Genomic DNA, 19,926 nt, shown 5'->3' on the forward strand with positions numbered 1-19,926 from the left:
GGGAGGCAGGGTTGTAGGAGGAGCTACTCTGGGATTAAGAATCCAGGCAGCCATTAAAAACAACGCTTAGGAGCCTGCATAATCATGCAGGGAAATGCTTGTGATGCGATTTTAAGTGAGAAAATAAAGAAGCATGCAAAGCAAGCATTTTAGACAACCACAACAATGGACAAAACAAACAAAACTAATCCCAAACACAACTTTATATACACGGAAGAAAGCCTGGAAAGAAATACACCAGAATATTAACAGTAGTTATCTAAGTAGTGGGACTGCAGGTGATTGCTTTCATTCTTCTCTCTGCTATTATTTTCTAAATTTTATATTAACTTGGATTATTTTCCTAATGAAAAAAGGGAGTGTACTAAAAAAAGAATTTGGCTTGGCAGAATTCTTCCCCAGAATAGACTGTGGAGGAAGAACTCCGATGCTAACTTTCTAACTAATGTGGAAGGGTACCGTGTCCAGGCAGGCTAGATTTTACTGCCCAAGCTGTTAGAGGTCCCAGCAGCCGTCTTCCGGATGAGAACACTTCCTCTGTCAAATTCAGACTGTATGTGAATCTCCCTGGCCTTGCTTCTCTGAGAATTGAAGAGGTGTTTTCAGAGGCAGCAGCTTTTTGGCTACATGTTCTCCTTAGGATATAACCAATTTCTACCACATTTAGTAGCTTCCTGGAACCTCCTCCTAATTATCTTTCTTTCCCAAGTTTTCTAGTTTTCAAACTAGTTTTGAAAATAACACTATCAAATTAAATGGACTCCTTATTTCACTAAGTCATGGGACTGTGGGTTTTATAGTAGGTATCTAGGAGATGACTGATTATTCCTCACTCTTACTAATGAGACAAACGTGGGAGAGTTGGTAGCAAATTCTTTGTTTCATTAAGCTTTTTAATTAATGAAGGGGCTCTGCCACCTAAAAATAGAATCCATATTTCCTTCTACAAATGTTTGGGTGTTAAAACAGAAAATCCTTAGGAACCCTTTGAATACTCATTCTTACAATGTTGCTTTTGGCACTGAATCTGCCAGATGTTTATGCTGCTGTTGGCCACGACCTTCTTTAGGGTGGAGTGGGCGCATTGCTGGAGAGTTACGATGCCCCTGTCTAATGGAGTTGAGTTGATTGCATTACTTAGTGCAATCTTATATCATCCAGATTTTCAAATCTTGTCCTAATACCTTAACATTCATAGTTGTGCTAATGTATAATTATTTCACAGTTCTATATAGTACCACCTAAGAAATGAGGGCAGTGATGCCTTTAGTTATTCAGGGAATTAAATGAAACATGTGTGAAGTGATTAGCGCAGTGTTCAGCAGATAAACTCTGTGCTGGACACATGAGTCAGGTGTGTGTGAATTACATTCCTCACCTGGAGGAAGCCAGAGGTTGCTCACAGTACTCACAGACCCTCCTGAGCACTTCTTTGCCAAGTGCTATGAAGTACTTAGGAAGTTAAGTAAGTTCCTTATGTAGTATGGAGACTGTAACAGGGTTTTGTTGTTTTGGTTTGGTTTGGTTTTTTGGTTCTGTTTTTGAGGGATGATGGTCCAAAAGCTTATCAGGAAGAAATATAAACATTTGGGGATGTAGAATACAAAGTTGGGTACTGTCATAAAAGGGAAATTCTGAAATAGAAACTTAAAATGGCTTTCCTGTTTCTTCTTTGAAACATGCAACCTGATACCCTGTGTTGGTGGGAATTCTGCCTTCAGCGTCCTGCTGCATTTCCCCAGGACAGATTGAGAAGAACGTTGGAGCAAGGCTCTGGTTCTTCCAAACATGCTTTTTATAATGTATTAATGTATTCTTAGTTAAACAAATTAACTTACATTTGCTTTTAAGCAAAATTTTTTCCAAGTATTAAAAACTTTTATTCTAGCGTTCCCCAAGTTGACTGTGAAAGTACAAGTTTCTACATTTGAAAAGTTTATATAAATTACATGAATTGCAATTTTCATAAAAGTCAGAATGAAATGTTCTGCATAGGACAAAAATATGCCTAAGCAACATATCACGTTTGCACAAGGCCACTGAATGACACGGATATTAGTAACAATTAAAAAGCTTGTCTACAGCAGACGGAGCAAAGATTTCAGTTTGGTATTCTGTAAGCCAAGATTGTAAACTATTCTCACTATACAGAAGTTCTAATGACATACAGAGTTTTGTGTAGGAACTTTTGTGCTTCTGGTTGTCACATCGCCTACTTTTTAATATGTGAAATTAATACAGAGGTTTGTGAGAGGTTGTGCAAAACCATTGTATTTACAAAAATGGCATAAAAGTGAATTCAGTCAATGTACATGCACACTTCGCTCACATCTTTAACAACAAAAGGCGTCTTAACGCCACAGAACTGAATAAGAACGCTAGCTCCAATGGCAGCTGTTAAGCATTAGAGTCACATAAGTTACACCAGAATGGGCAAATATTGTCAAGTAACATTCTATTGTTAAAGCTGACACAGGTGACAGTGCCGTCACGTCTGCACTCCAAGCCATGTCCCCTTGTCTGCTGCAGATTGGACCAGAGGAGGCCACTGGACCCGAGGACAATCCTTCTATAGGCTGGTTAATAGCTTATGAAGCTCTCCGCATCTCTGCCCATCTGGAATATTGGCGGCTCTCTTTCTCAATCAGCTCTCTGAGTGAGCTGGACTCATGACGTACTTGCAGGGTCAGTTAGCAGAAGCAGCAGGGACCAAGTCAGAGGGTAGCTGAGTCGCTGAAGGGGCTGTAGCTTTTGTCTGCCCAGCTTCTTTTCCTGTGCCCCCTTCTGGAAACAGACCCCAACCTTCTGGCCATAGCTACCCAAGCCATGTCGGAGGTCTTCCTCAGCTTTTCCTAATTAAGTTCTCTTTCTTCTCTGGGAAAGAGGCTCTATGGACCCTGGTTCCACAAGCAGATGCCTGCAGGGGCCAGACAGATAACTTCAGTGAGAAATGTTCAGATGCCAAAAAATGGGGCTGGGGAGGGCCTGTGACCAATGAGAAGACATGTCTGCCAAAGGCAATCACATTAAAGCAGAATTGACACCTGTCTTGGCTAATAAAGTAAATGAGGCCTTTCCCCCCAGGTTTGTTGAGATATATTTGGCATACTAGCACTGTGTAGGTTTAAGGCATACAACATAATGATTTGACTTATGTATATTGTAAATAAAGGAGTTCTTAACATGGCCCTTGCTGGGGATTTACTGCCCCAGATAACATCAGCTCAGAAGCCTGGGCCTCATCCACTCACCCTATAGATGGACTTTCTCCAAGAAGTGGCCACTGTGGAGGATGTCATGGGCCAAATGTTTGCATCCTCCTCAAATTCAGAAGTTGAAATTCTAACCCCCAAGGTGATGCTATTAGGAGATTGGGCTTTGGAAGGCGATTAGGTCATGAGGGTAGATTCCTCGTGATTTGCATTAGTCCCTTGTAAAAGAGACCTCAGAGAGTTCCTTCAAATACATGAGGCTTATTACGAAAAAGATGCGTGGCCATCAAAAGCTGAGCATAGAGGGACTGGGCTGGAAACACTAAAGAATTCCCCACTGAGAAATGGGCATCTTTGGGACCTGAAAGAAAATCCCTTTTCCGAAGCTGTTTAAAGAGAACACATTTTCTAAGCCTGTAAAACTTTAGGATTAGTTATGCTGAAGATAGAAATGTTAGACCAGACCATCTCTTTTTTTTTTTTTTTTTTTTTTGTAGAAGAATCATTTTTTCAAGTGAAACCTTACATGCAACAAATGAATGAAAAGTGACATTGTTTGTGTTGAAGTGATGGCATGGTCATAGTGACACTGTCCTCCGAACCCTTAACACCCCAGGCGGCCCCAAAGGTCACCATATGAGACACAAGGACCCCGTTAAAATTAGTTTGAAAATAACTAAAACCAATGAAGAGTTTCCTGACTTTCTACAGAAGGCTGTGGGTGCTTGGAGATTTATTTCAAATGGCAGTTCGGCCTTGAGGGTTTTGTGAGATTGCCGAATTCTTTTCCTGGTTCAAATTTGTGAAACGATGTTATTTCTGAACTCAAGTCCTGTTCTTCTGTGTATTGTCCAATGACACTCTTATATACACTCTTTAGTAGCACATTTGGTCCTAAGTGTACCAAAGTATAAGGAAAACAAGGGTTGAAATTTTTCATCTTTCGGTAAATTTATTTCATTTGCTTAAATAAAGTTCCAACAAATGAAATCAACAGTTTTACTTCATTAATGGTCAATGAAATTAAGGGTTTACTTTATTAAGTCTTAAATAAAATCTTTGCAAAAAAGAGTACATCTTATAACCACCAAGACTGTCATCCCAATGTTACTATCCTAATAGTTTCATGAATAATCCATTTACTTTGGAATTCTTCCTACACAAAAAGGACAAAATGTATTCTGGCACCACTTTAATACACATGTATTATTATGACTTAATAATTAATAAAGTTTACATAAAAATTTTAAAATATATAAAGACTTCATGGTTGACACAACTTCTAGTTTCATGATGGTGAACTGAGAACCTGCCATTCATACCAAGGCCATGTAATTGGTAGAAAATATTGAAAAAGACACACACCTGCATTGAAAATTAAGTATTGTACAGACAGTCCTCAATTTACGATGATTCAACTTACGATTTTTTGACTTTACTATGGTGTTAAAGTGATAAAGTGTTCAGTAGAAATTGTACTTTGAATTTTGATCTTTTCCTGGGTGATAGGCGGTACGATCCTCTCTCGTGGTGCCAGGCAGGGCAGCGAGCTGCAGCTCCCAGTCAGCCAGGCGATCACAAGGGTAAACAACTGATACGCTTACAGCTACTCTGTACCCAGACCACCATTCTGTTTTTCACTTTCAGTATGGTGTTCAATAAATTACATGAGATATTTAACACTTCATTATAAAATAGGTTTTGTGTTAGATGATTGTGCCGAACTGTAGGCTAAAAGAAGTGTTCTGAGCATGATTAGGCTAGGCTAGGATGTTCTGTAGGTTAGGTATATTTCAGTTTAACAATATTTTCAACTTACGGTGGGTTTATTGGGATGTAAGCCCATCGTAAATTAAGGAAGATCTGTATAATCAGATTAGATTTTTTAAAAATCCAGCTATGTTTTTTACAAGAAATATCTTAAAGAAAAATAAGAGAAAGGTTGAAAATACAGGAATGAAGCAGCTACTATGGAAAAGAGCATGGAGATTTTTCAAAAAATTAAAAAAAAAAACTACATATGATCCAGTAGTTCCATTCCTGGACGTATTATCTGAACAAAACAAAAAACTATAGAAAAGATATAAGCACCCTTACGTTCATTGCAGCATTATTTACAATAGCCAAGGCATGTAAGCAACCTAAATGCCCATCAATAGATGAATGGATAAAGTAAATGTGGTATATATATACAATGGAATATTACTTGCCATGAAAAAGAATGAAACCTTGCCATCTGCGACAACATGGATGGGCCTAGTGGGTATTACGCTAAGTGAAATAAGTCAGATAAAGACAGATAATGTATTATTTTACTTATATGTGGAATAAAAGAAACAAATGAAGAAACATAACAAAATATAAATAGAGTTATAGATACAGAGAACAAACAGGTGGTTGTCAGAGGGGAGGGGGTTGGGGGAGGGAAGAAAAAGTGAGGGAGAGTAAGAGGTACAAAATTCCGGTAGCAAAATAAATGAGTCACGGGTATGAAATGTCCAGTGTGGGGAATATAGTCAATAACTGTGTAGTATCTTTGTATGGTGACAGATTGTAATGACTTATCATGGTGATCAGTTTGAAATGCACAGAAATATCAGATCACTATACTGTGTAACAGGAACTAACATAGTATTGTAGGTCAATTATATTTCAAAAACAAACAAACAAACAAATTCACAGAAAAAGAGATTAGATTTTTGGTTACCAGAGGTGGGGGTGTAGGGGATGAAGGTGGGCAAAAGGTGCAAACTTCTGGTTGTAAGATAAATAACTACTAGGGATGTAAAGCACGACATGATAAATTTAATTAACATGGTTGTATGTTACATACAAAAGATGTTAAGTGAGTAAATACTGAGTTCTCATCACAAGGAAAACATATTTTTTTCTATTTCTTTAATTTTGTATCTGTTTGAGATCACAGATGTTCACTAAACTTATTGTGATAATCACTTCATGACATATGTAAGTCAAATCATTATGCTGTATACCTTAAACTTATACAGTGCTGTACGTCAGTTATATCTCAATAAAACTGTAAGAAAAAGAGGTAATCATAAAGCTAAAAAAAACACAGGAATGAAAAAAGCTTACTAAGCAAATGCTGACAAAAAGAGACTGTAGCAATATTAATATCAGAAAAACTAGAATTCAAGGTGAAAAGGACAATATCAGACCAAAAATTCAAGGATTAAGGAAGGTATTTCGTATTGAGGAAAATAACTGTTCACTAAAATATATGGCATTATGAGCTTTTATGCACCTGATGATGTAGCTTTGACAAGCAGACAGGCCGAGGTTGTAGCAACATAGGTTGTAGCATTGTCTATGGTTATAAAACATAAATTAAAACAAAATTGAAAAGAACCTAAAAGCCCATCAACTGATTGGCTAAACACTACAAAATATTGTAACAGTTACAAAGAATGAGGTCAATCTATATACTAACATAGCTAGCTCTCTAAAATGTATTGTTGAGGGAAAAAGCAACTTTGCAGAAGCCTGTGTACAACAATATAAAAACCACTTATGTTAACACACACACAATGTTGCTATGTATTTACTTTGGAAACAGAAGTCTTTATATAAATAAATAAGAAAAAAAATCAGGAAAGAACACATACAAAAGACATAACTGTGATTACCTCTGGGGAGGGGGAAAGAAGTAGACTGGGGTCGGGGGTGCTTAATCAGAAGACTTTAAATTTTATCTCAAATGCTTCCATTTTTTTAATAAGGAAAATTCATTTTATTATCACTCATGTTATTAAATTAAAAAAAAAAAGATTCCATGATTTCAGAAAGTTCTGAAAGCCCTGTACTAGCTGATGTGTCAAGTTGGATGCTGTTGGATACAAATACCACAAAACCTGATCTGAACAATAAGGCTTGAAGAGTAGGCCAGTTTATATTACTTCATGTAACAGGATGTTCAGAAGAGTCGAGGGTTGAATGAGTACAAAGTTCAACCACATCATTGAGGACCCAGGTTCTTTCTATTTATTTGCTTCAATGAATTCTGAAGAAATTTACTTCAAATTCTCTTTGCATCCTTGGAGTATGTTTAATCCTCAGGCTCAAAGCAAGATGGTGCCAGCAGTTTCAAGCAAACAATACCCAGAAAAAAATAATAATAAGCAACAGTTATACAGTGCTTACTATATGCCAGCATTTTACATACATTAATCCATTTTTTGTTCCCATAACTCTTTTTGCAGATGAGAAAACAGAGGCATTGAAATTTGTTGAATGTTACGTAATTAGTAAGTGGTAGATTCAAATCCAGTCAGTCTGGCACAAGAATACATGCTCTTAATCTCTGTGCTCTACTCTATATGCTTTTTCCCTGTGACTTTTTTTTTCCCTTTCTTGTCTTTTCTTGTAGTTTTCTCTAAGAAGTAAGGAGACTTTTCCCAGAAACTTCCCAGCAGACAATTCTTTACATCTCATTGGCAGATGCCCACTCCTGAACCAATTAGATTACCCTCAGCCTAAACAGACCACCTCTGGAGTTGAGAGTGGGGTCAGCTGCCCCCAAGGACATTGCTGTGTGGGAAAGTGTAGGCACATGAACCAAATTTGGGCTCTCTTTGGAAGGAAAAGAGAGTGGAGGGGGCTGATGCCGAGAAAATAACCAACAGTCTCCAGTAAAGGTAATTTCTATTTGTGCTTTGTAGCTCAATGACTCATTCATTTGAATGCCTGTTACGTTGGGCAAACAAGTGAAAATTTCCAGGAAGCATGTGTGATTTGAACCTTGAGGAGAAGAATCTAGGCTAGAGATAGAGATCTGAGTATTGCCAACACATAGATTATAATTGTTTTTAGTCACCGTGATGGAGAGAATTCCTACAGAAGAGAGTGTAGAGGTTTGAGAGAAATTGGTCTAATAAGATAAGATTCAGTGTTTGTAAGATTTAGTATTTGATAAGATTTAATGTTTCCCTCTTCCACGGTATTAGATTAAAAGTAGCATGATTAAAAAAATAAAAACTATAACTGCATCTAGTATACCTGTTATTAATAAAATAGCTACACCTTTGTTCATTCATGTAATTTGCTTATTAGTTTATTTACTTTATTCTAAACATCATGAATGGGACTTCCTTGGTGGTCCAGTGAGTAAGACTCCACGCACCCAATGCAGGGGGCCAGAGTTCGATCCCTGGTTGGGGAACTAGATCCCGCATACATGCTGCAACTAAAGAGTTTGCATTCCACAAATAAGACCCGGCGCAGCCAAAATAAATAAATAAATAAACAAATATTTTAAAAACAAACAAGCAAACAAAAATAAACATCATGAATAATCTTGTTCTTCACCAATCCAAGATGTTGAAGGGTCCAATAATCAAACCTTCACAAGAGTAACCTAAAATTGTCCCTGGCTAAATACAAGGGGTGAAGCAATCTTGCACCAGAGATGGTAGCTGAGTTGTTCCCTGGTACGTGTAGCCTACCGACTTTGCCTTGGATGTCTCCTGTACTCATTGATCTGAAGAGATTACTCCTCAGTGTGTGTTAGTTGGGCTAATCTAACAAGCCCCATAGCTCAGTGGTTTAATCCAATTGAGGTTTATTTCTTGTTTACACTGTAGTCCAACTTGGGTTGGTAAGGATGGGTTCCTTCTATCTAGCAGCTCCACTAAGCCCTTGATCCCCAAAGTCTGCCCCTGGATCCTCAGCATTTAGCTAGGAGATGAGAAAAGAGAGAAAGATCATAAAGGATTGCATGGGAGGACTTACGGGCCAAGCCTTGGTGTGGTGAACATCACTTCTGACCCATATTCTGTTGACTGGGACTCAGTCACATGGTCACAGTGAACTACAAGGAAGTCTGGGAAATGTAGTCTAGCTGTGCACCAGGAAGAAGAAGAAAATGGGTTTGGTGGGTACCTGGCTAGTCTCTGACATACAATGGATTGAGTGAAACACTTCCATCATGTAAAAATGTAATGTTTTTATTTGTTATATTTACGGTTTCTCACCAATATCTTGTTCCCATTTATAAGAGACTTTTCTTATGTTGTATTCTTCCTTACTGATTACAGCTTGGTCATTTTTTGTATTTCATTCTTTTAATTATTCGAGGTCCTCCCAATTTTGCTTTTGCTATTTCCAGCTATTCCCTTCTTTCTTCAAAGTTCTCTGCCCTCTATATTTTGGACTTGCATCTCAGTCAAAATCCATTTGATATTTTCTCCAGTGCTTTAGTAGATTTTTTTTTTCTGTGTTTCCTAGAGCTTTTACATATGGATCAGCTATTTTATGCATCTTAAAACTTAAACCCTGTGGTAAGTGGACATTCAAAATACACTACATTATTTGATTAATTAAATAAAACCTCAGACATGCACCCAACTCTTAGAAACACCTTAATGTACCATATTAAGTTCAAAGTAGGTAACTTGTATTTGACATTATAAGTTGTGGAAATTGTAAGCTTGATTTTAAAAAGATTAAATAACTAAGTGCTCAGAAACACAATCATTCTGAGAAATAATCATTATGTACCCATCAACTGTCATTGTGAACATTTAAAAATCAGCCGGCAAGGTTTTCATGTGATCCTGGCAAGATCAGGTAAAAACCACACCTGGCTGAACTTTGGGGAAACATCCTTAAGCATTTCAAATATATTGTTATTATTTTTTCCATTGTTGTCACTACCATCAAGATCAACCAGGTGCTTATGGACACATTAAGCCATGGCTGTTGTATTTAATGGTACTCTTAGAGCCTCAAGAGACAAGCCCCAGCCCTGGTGGCCAGCTGAGTCCCAGGGAGTGACAAGTCCTAACAAGGGCACCTTGGCAGACTGCTCTGTGGGTCCCTCCCTGAAGACAAATCAGTAGCTTGATTAGGTGGGGTTGGGGCCAAGCGTGCCCTGAGGTGGGGCTGGGGCTGGGCCTGGGTGGTGGCAGTCCCTTAAGTGCCTGGCTTTCATTGGCTTGGCTACACTCCACTCAGTTACTCTAACAAGGTGACTCGAAGCCACGTGAAGCAGTTTGGGAACCACAAACAGGGCACCTGATAGTGAGCTGCCATTTTACAAGGGTGGGTCTTAGGGTCATTGGTTACCATTTTACAGGCCTAACTGGCTCAGTGTTAGAACAGCAGGGAGCAGTGGCTGCTGCTCTTCATGGCAGAGCAAGTGCTGCAGTGTTAGATTTTGCTGAAAATTGTGACCCTCACCTGCCCAATACTTGATCAACATTTTACTGCTCACATCATGTCACACAAATGGTATGTAATATACCTAAGATTTTTATTCTTTTTTTCCTTTGTTTAAGTGACCTGTTTTATGGCTTGCTCTGAAGCCAGAGTTAGATTCTTGAGTGCTCTAGGAAAAGAGTTCTAAGCAGAATTAAATCTAATCTGGCCATTGATTATCTGCTGGATCTAAGTACCTCTTCCTCATGTTGTTCTCGCCTCAGTGGGATAATAAACTAGCAATTCTATGAGGTGTTTGTGGAAAAACAAGACTGGGGGGGGGATCCCATGCTAAACAAATGCCCAAAATGAAAGAGTTCATCATTTTATCACCTGTCTCTTGGAAAATGTGAACCTTATTTTCATGTAGCCAGATTTCCTGGGGCAAATAGGAAATCAGGGCAATCAGATGGAGATGTCAGCAAACAGTTTGATCCTGTGTGCCAATCCCTGGGGGAGGGGAGAGAGGGGAGAGGGGCGGGAAGTATCCTCACATGCAGGGAGGTTGGTCTCAGAACAGGGTTTCTTTGTGCCATTTCTTTCTGGATGGAGTCAGCCTGCTCTGACTCTTGATTATGTAACACAGTCTTTCAGCTCCCAATAAACAGGTCATTGCTGAAAATGAGCAAAAATAGACATCACTCCAGGTTGACAAGGGAGAGAAGTAGGAAAATTGGGCTTGGTCTCATGGAACTTCTGCCACTCCCAAAGTTCTCAGTGCCAACTCAGAAAGGGTCTTTAAGCAAAACACCGTGAATAAGGATGTAAGTCCAGAAGGGCCACAGGATGATATGTCTGACTTTAAATGTATACAACATAAGTGACCCAAGTTGGTAGAACAACATCCAGAGATGGAGGAGATGCACCAGAAGGTTAAGTGATTGAGTGGGGTATGGAGTAGCTAGGGTTAGGCTGCTCCAGGAAATTCTGAGTTTTTTCTTTTGGGGGCAGTGGGGTGAGGTTGAGGGGGAGTCATGAATCAGGGCTTGACTGGGCAGGCTCCGAGTCACTTATCTTCTGTAGATAGCAACCTGGGTGCCCGAGGACAGGGAAGCTACATCACCAAAATTTCCGACTATCAGCATCAAGGGTGTTAACTGGTTGTTTTTCCTTTAACACCAATTAAGTGTTCACTTGGATGTTTTAATTTGGGAACCTTTGAGTCTTCTGTTTTAGCATCATCGAGGTAATATTTAGCAGTTTAAGTGCTATAAGAAACTGGCTATATTTATGTCTAAAAAGCTTTACAGTGCCTTTTAAAACATTCTCACCAAATCACTGGAAATTATATCAGCACTAAGTATGTCATCCACATGAATATCCTTAGAGTCTCACCATGAATATGTGATTAACAAGCATCACGTGTGGCCACCTGGCACGCAGGGCGCTACATCAGCCTGACTCCTCAGGTAACTTCCTGGGAGGGACTGGCGTAAACATCCTCCAGAACGGCCTCGGTCTTGTTTAAGAATTTTCACTGGCAAAGGGGATGAGATTGAGAGTACTTCAGATCTTAAGCCCTGCAATGAAGGAAAGCTGAGGATTTAAAATGTTCATTTCGCATAGATTTTTTTGTTTGTTTGTAATGGACAAAAATGTAAATGTATCCCTTGAGAGAAGACTTTGGGAGCTGACTGAATCAGTCTTTCTGGCTAGCCCATCCCTCTCTTCCTCCAGCCCAAGAGGAAGAGGTGGTGGTTGGTGCTGGGGGGAGAGGATCACGATAACTGCCACCATTTTCTCTAACCTCTGGGCTCACTCTGACCTGCCAGCATCCTGGTGCAGGAGAAGGCAAATCCCTATCCCCTGTAAGAATCTGTCAAAAGTTTAACTTAGCAAATGAAGATAAACACTCCAGCCTCTCCCCAACTCCCTAGAACGGAAAGAAAATGTAAACTATGAAGGTGGTCACACTTACAGGGCCCAGATCCTATATGCTGACGTGACAACATCTGGTCAGAGCCTGGTTCACCCACCTCCCTTATGGAGTCTTTCCCCACAGTTCCACCCACCCCCATTCCTTTCTTCTACAAAATTCTGCTCACTTGGAATGTAAGGTCAAAAGCTTAGTCTCCCATGACTGTAGATTTACAATGAAAGCAACATGACAACAACAAAACGTTTAAACCAGCAGTAGCAATGTGAGGTAATAAGAGGATGGTCAGTTCTGGGACAGAGAAGTCAAAGTCACCAATGTTTGCCTTTTTGCATAGTCTGACACAACTTTTCCGCTCCTATCACATTCTATCAAAGACCTTTGGTGAAAGTATAACCTTACGTATTTAAAGTTGATGTTCCAAGCTTCCCTGGTGGCGCAGTGGTTAAGAATCCGCCTGCCAATGCAGGGGACACGGGTTTAAGCCCTGGTCCGGGAAGATCCCACATGCCGTGGAGCAACTAAGCCCATGTGCCACAACTACTGAAGCCTGCGCACCTAGAGCCCACGTGCCACAACTACTGAGCCTGCGTGCCACAACTACTGAAGCCCGTGCGCCTAGAGCCCGTGCTGTGCAAGGAGAGAAGCCACCACAATGAGAAGCCTGTGCACCGTAACCAAGAGTAGCCCCCGCTCGCCACAACTGAGAAAGCCCACACGCAGCAAAGAAGAACCAACGCAGACATAAATAAATAAAATAAATTTTTAAAAAATGCTTAAAAAAAAAAAAAAGTTGATGTTCACCAACAATCACTATGTGCTGGGTACTCTATCCTCATTTCCTCACTTGACTTTCACAATATCCCTCTGGGGCCTGTAAGAAGCATGTGTGATTGGTTTTGCCATTTTATAGATGAGTGAACAGAGGCATAAGGTGGTTGGGAGCTTGCTCAGAATCACCGTGGCTGATCCACTGTTGAGTTAGTTAGGTTTTGAACCAGACCTGTGAGGCCCCAGGTCTATCCAAGTTCACACTCTTATTTACTACGAGATGGCACCATAGTCTCACAAGACGATACTTTCCATTGAGGGTTATGGAGGTTGAAGTCGAGAACCCGGCTAACAGAGAGAGGAGGCTGATGGAGAGCTTGACTCACAACTCCGATTTTTGTTTCTTGGTTCTTCCCCCACCCCCCACCTCCAGCCCAGAGGTCTTAACAAAAGCATCTGTATAATTTTGTCTAGTGCAAAATGAAATGAAAATGTGGGCTCCTTGTTCAAAAATTATGAAAAATTTCAAAATGGTGACCGTGAAGTGGGGTCTTCATCTAGCCCTGATTTAAGATGGTTATTTCTAGCATTCTGTCTCTAGAACTCTCTAAACCCCATCTGGGAGGACTTCCAGAAGAGTGGCTCCAGGAAGTAGATGTCTAGATGGAGATCTAGATATTGCTGAGTTGGCATTGGTGGTATTTTCCTGTGTCCCAGGTCAATGAAGCTTGTTCACGTTGCCATAATCACACTGGCAGCAAAGTGATGCTCTACACATTTTAAACCTAAATAGTTAAATGTAGTTTTTATTTGTTCTAAGTAAATAGTTGACAATAGCTAGGTCAATGGATTCTGTAGATGAAATGGTCCAACCTGATGTCTCCCCAAATAGCTAAAAACAAACAAACAAAAACCACATCCATTTATTTTATTTAGTTCATGCAAGCTTTGCTTGCATGAAGAACGAACACATTTGAGGCAGCACCCTAGCTCTGAGTCCTCCTGCAGGGCCCAGAGGGTGGTTTAAGTCGTGGAGCATTTTCTCAAGCAAAGCCCTAGGCAAGAGCCAGGTTCGCCTAAGGAAAGATCTCTTTTGTCAAGACTGGACCTGGAAAGGGTGTGGGCCCTACCAGGTGTGCTGAGCTTCAGGACAGCCTCAAGGCCCAGCAAGTAGCTGGGCCAGAATCTCCCTGGGCTGGGCAAACTGGTCAGGGGAGGTTACAGAAGGCCTGAAGAGACACGCAGGAAGGCAGATGCCACACACTGTCAGGGTGGAGACCCCTAAGGGGCTCAGGAAAGCAGAGCAGGACCTGGGTGGGGTTAAAGCCGCAGGGGAAGATCTGTGGACCTGCAGCTATTAATACTGTTTCACACTGAGGAAGCAGAGTGCCAAGCACAGTTCTCTAAGTACTTGAAGTGTATTAACTAATTCGGCTGTTCTCGAACTTGAGCATATAGCAGAATCACGGCTGGTAAAACACTGATCCCTGGGCCCACTTTCAGAGTTTCTGATTCAGTAGCGCTCTCTCTCTCTTTCTTTTTTCTTCCTAAAGCCTCTCCTTTATCCATATCCTGTTTTGGGTCCCTCCCTCTCCAGGATCTCTTCCCTGCCCCTGCTAACTCTGAGTGATTTCTCCTCTGAGCCCTTCTACCTTGAAGCATATTGATTAAGGGCACATCCCAGATCTGGGTTTGAATCCTGGATCTACCACTTACCAGCTCCATGACTGTGAACAAGTTATTTTATGGCTTCCCTTCCAAAATACAAATTCAAACATCAAATTATTAAGAATTTCAAGGCAGCGACTGGTGAGCATTAAACCCCAAACAAGAGGCCCTTCTGAGCACTAGACCCTGAGCAACTGTATAGGTCAAAGACCCATGAAACTGGCCCTGGTCGCAAAGGAGAGAACTTACCACAGTTCAGAGCCAGAGAAGACAGTTTGGGTGTGAGCCGGAGGACCAGAGAGCAGGATCTGATAGAGATTAGGGCTCTCACTAGATTGGGAAGACTTGTCAACCTGAATCTACTTTGAAGAAAAACTCTGAGTATTTAATTTTAGCATACAGCCCAGATAGGAAGGGTAAAGGAATGAAATCTGGGAGTTCAACTTGTGAGTTGTACTACCACTCTCAGTTTAGGTAAGCATGGTTTAGCAAAATATATTCAGTAAGCTCATCCAATGTTAGTCTTCTCGGAAACTATTTTTGTGTTTCCTTTCTTAGTTTCATTAGTAACAATTTCTTTAGAGGACTGACCATCTTGATTTGGCTGAGCGAAGAGGACAAGGAATTTTTCCACATTGAGTTGGACAGACAGGGCCTCAGTGCCTCTCTGGAGGCCAAGTTCAGGGGAAGGCTGGGACTGACTCAGCCTAGAAGGGGAGACCAGCGTGGCTGGATGGGTAGTGTGGGAACCCCGAGGCTGGGGACATGTTCCACGGTGGGTGTTGCTCCCACTGGCCTGAAACCACTCGCTCCCACTGGTGCACCATTATACACGAGGGATAACAATCGCAGAATGACAATGATTTTCAACCTTCTCAAGCAGACTACACACAGGCAAGCATTTCCTTCCCATAAGTCATTTTCAGGGCTATGCGTACAGTCTGATGATCCTGAAGGTCAGTGTGGCAGAGCAGAGAGAGTCTGGACTTTTAAAGGAGTCAGACCTAGAATAGAATTATGGCTTTGCTGTGTTTCCAATTTCTCCCTCCCTTCTTTCCATCCTTCGTCTCTTTTTCACTCCTTCCCTTTCTCCCTCTCTCCTCCCTCCCCTCATTCCATCCATTCATTCACCAAATATTTATTGAGTTTTTATGCTGGTCTGTACCAGGTGCTGGGTATACAGTGGTGACCAATGCAGACACACAATCCCTTCCCTGATGGAGGCTGCAGTGGAGAGGGCTTTGAACAGTTATTAGGAGGGGTGTGTGTGTAATGACAGGCAACCAACCCAGTGCGGTGGGAGGATGTAGCAAGGGGATTCAACCAGGGTGAGGGTCATGGGCAAGGTACTCACAGTTTCATTGTCCTCTACTCTAAACTGTGAGAATTAATGTATGTAAAGTGTCCAGCACCAGGCTTGGTCCATGATGACACTGTGACTACTCAAGCCAGCTTTGGGATTCTTCTTGGGGAACTGTCACCAGAGGGAGTTTCAAGCTCCATTGATGGTCATTTCTTTATTATCCTGCCTCATCTTTCTTGTGCTAATTCTTTTCACCCTGGTGGGCCTTGCTGCCTCTCTGAGCCCAGGGTTCCCTGGAAGGCAGGGGCAGCAGTTACTCTCTTTGAATCTCCAGAGTGCCTACAACAATGCCCAGCACATAGTAACTGCTCAATAAATGTTGCTGGATTAAAAAGAGCTGAATAATGAAAATGAAAATGAGTCACAGATAAAGGACATCTGGCAATCCAGAGAATGAAAAAGTTTTATGGAAAGAAGTTGGAACCTATACAGCTGTTCTGATATTATCTTTATGACCTCTTGGGAGAATAAAAACCAACACACATCACACCCTTTGTCTCATCATTTCCTCTGCTATCAGGCAGGGAGGATTAATAAAAGAAAGAATATTTAGTTGGGGTTTTACTCCAAGGGATCCTTCTTAATTAAGTGGTGAAGCATTAATTATAAATCTAATTAATCATCATAAGCTGTTGCTGTTGTGCTTGGCAGTCAGGTGCAGGCTTTCTGAAGACATGAAGGTACAGGAGCTCTGAGCTGCATGTAAAAGAAATACCCCCCAACCCTCCAAATAGATGGGAAATCACTGAGCAGGGCATGCTCCTGGTGGGCCTCTTACAAGCTAATATACAGAGATGGACTTACCATGGAGCCAATGAGGCTTAACCTTTGGGCCCCTCACTTGCACAGACCTTACCCAGGTCATGATAGGGACCTCAGTGTATGTTTGGAGACATATATATATATGTCTGAATTTGGAATGGTAGAGTATTTTTATACTCTCTTTCTTAAAGAGGGTTCCCTTAAGCTTCAAGTCAATAAATTTGGATTTCTTCTACTAACAGCATATCTCCTAGAAAAGGTTTAGGGTGTAAGATGGAGCCCAGGTGGAATGACATTATTAATGAAGATGGTGGTGATGATGATAATGTCAGTGTGACTGTACAGAGAGGAACTGGAAAGAAGGGCTGCACAGAGCCCAGGGAACTTGTTGGAAAATTGTTTTGGATCAAAATGAACAGAAAAGGCCTCATGAAAGTGTCTAAAAGTCAATTTATCAAGGTTAGAAGGCACATACTAACTTGGTCTTAACCCAGGATTCATGCAGGGGCTTCTGGGGCTCCATGGGCACCCTGAAATTGTGTGCAATTGTCTCTGTATGTGCATTTTTTCCTAAGAGAGACATTCTATTCATAAAGATGGGAAAGTCTGAAATGGACACAGTAGACAATGGATTTTGTAAGATTATACTATTCTAGGGAGTAGAACATATAATGGTAGGAGGAAATAAAATTTGTAAGTAAAAATAGCATGTGGAATAATCTTGGTTCTGTCTTCCCTGTGTCTTATTGGAGTCCATGTCCTGAGGCAGGTACAGGAAGACAGGCTGGATGGAGGCAACCTCCAGCTTGCTGGAGGTTGGGGGTAGGGGGCTGTGGTCCTAGAACCAACCTGGGGTCAGAAGGAAGGAAGCTTACGGTCCACAGTCTCACAACCGACCAGAGAGGAGGCCAGAGAAGGGCAGTGGAACAAAGAGAAAAGTGTCTCCTAGGGGTCTTTTGTTGTGGTATGATCTGACTGAGGGTTCCAAGATTTGGGATCCTGGCCAAATCTTCTTCATGTCATGATTTATTCCCATGCATAAATGGCCAGAACCAGGGATTGAAATAATTAACTGAGAGAAGATTAAAAAAAAAAATTCTTGATGACAAGATGGTACCTACTGCCTAGAAATTCATCTTAACTAGAGGCTGAAAATAGTCTGGGGCCCAAAAGAGAAAATACTCTGGGAGGGTCCTTATCAGCCTTATCAGGAATAGGAGTAGGGTTGATCTTAGTTAGACACAGAGGGTGAAATTAGGACCAGTCTATGGCAAAGCTAAAATCACAAGATAAAAGCCAGACTGAGAAACAGGCTAGGAAGAGGGCTCCAAGGAAGGAGCCAGAGAGTTCATGGTTTATGAGGTCAGGGAGTGGCGCTGGATAAGAACCACATCTGTAGCCAGAAACCAGGTGTCTCTCTCGTTCCCACCTATACACCCACTCGAGCCAGGTGCAGCCACTTCCCTGCCTGCACCTGCAAGGCCAAGGCTAGCCGGGCCCAGGGTCTGGTCCCACCCCTGCTGGAAGGATGTGAGGAACTTCCTGCCTCAGGCAAATCTTGGCTTTCAATCAAGGTCTCCTGGCTATTCTTCCCTCGTCTCTGCATGCCCAGTACCGCCAGCTCTCTGACCCCTCACAGCTCCCGACCCCTGGTCCTAGAATTCTTCCAGCCCAAGTCAACCCAAGCCCTAATGTTTTGTCCTGGCTTTTCTGGTCCCAGCCTCTCACACTCTTCCTGTGATCCTTCAAATTCCATCCTTGCACCTACATCAGGAAATAAGGCCAGTCCCCAACACTTTCCTTCAGGATAAGGAAGGGGGATATCTGAGAAGAAAGAGAATAGGGTAAAGGCTGTGGCTCCGGTAATGTTAGAAAGAGAAATTGTCCCTTTATTCCCCAAGAGTGTCATTAACATGTTAATTCAAAATCCAAGGAACCAAGGGGGTGGAGGAACCTATCAGGTGTGTGCATTTTGTCACTCTTGGCCCCTAAGGAAAGAATAAGGGACTGTCAGAAATTCTCTGTAATGTTCTGAGAGCACCTATCACAAAAGCCTATCCACCCAGGTGTCATATGTTTCTGAAGAAAGAGTTACAGCTTATAGAAATAGAGTCTATCCTTCTCCAATACGGAGAATATGTGCTCAATCCGGGCAAGGGTTAACCATTGCAGGAGATTATATCGAGCTTGGGTTTAACTTTTAAACAAGATGCTGGGGGGCATGTCTTAACTGTCATGCTGCATTGTAAATTTAGAGTTTGGGTGTGGAAGCTCTGCCCCCCTGCTTTATAATCTACACAGGTGTGCAGAGGACTTCAAAGCTAGTTCTAGAAGAAGGCTGTTGAGAATTACCTCTGGGGGAAAAAAGAAAGAAAGAAATCCCACAGAACAGATGCTGAGAGAAGTGAACTAAACCCTCCTGGAGTAATTGCCTTCACATTAATTTAAAAATTCCAAAATCTTTTTCTTGTGTTCTTGCTCAAGAATGGGGACTTCCCCCTTCCAAAGAATGATTTCAGATTTGATAACCTCTATTCTTTTCTGAAAGTGATTCAAATAGAAAGTTTACCCAGGGAAATTTTGGTAATACCTTAGGCTGTTGAGCAGGACACATACTAGCTCTGCGTCCAGCCTAGTGCACTATGCGTTCTCAGGCATTGCTTCTTGCCATTGCACTGTCAACTGTAATGGAGAACGTAAAATGTGGTCACTTTAGTATTAGCTGTTCTCCTTTAAAAGCAATTAAATTAGCGAGTAGAGTATCCTTTTTAAACACTGAGATGATTTTGCCGAATTCACTAATGTTCAATAGGGTATATACACTTGGAGTTTACTTTTCAACAATAATGTTGGGGCTTGATTGTAGTTACCATATGGGGAAAAAAATTGCTCCTTCTAAATGTCAATATTTGAGTCCTACTAAAACCTGAGGGGGATTTATGCATTTAGCCTAAAGCATATTTTACTTCTTGGTATTTTCGATGATTTGTGGCCAGTGAATCATGAAAATGAAATCTTAAAACCCCAAGAAACCACCAGAAACCAAGCTAGGCACTTGG

Source organism: Balaenoptera physalus, assembly GCF_965194825.1.
Source record: "Balaenoptera physalus genome assembly, chromosome: 5".
Taxonomy (NCBI): Eukaryota; Metazoa; Chordata; class Mammalia; order Artiodactyla; family Balaenopteridae; genus Balaenoptera; species Balaenoptera physalus.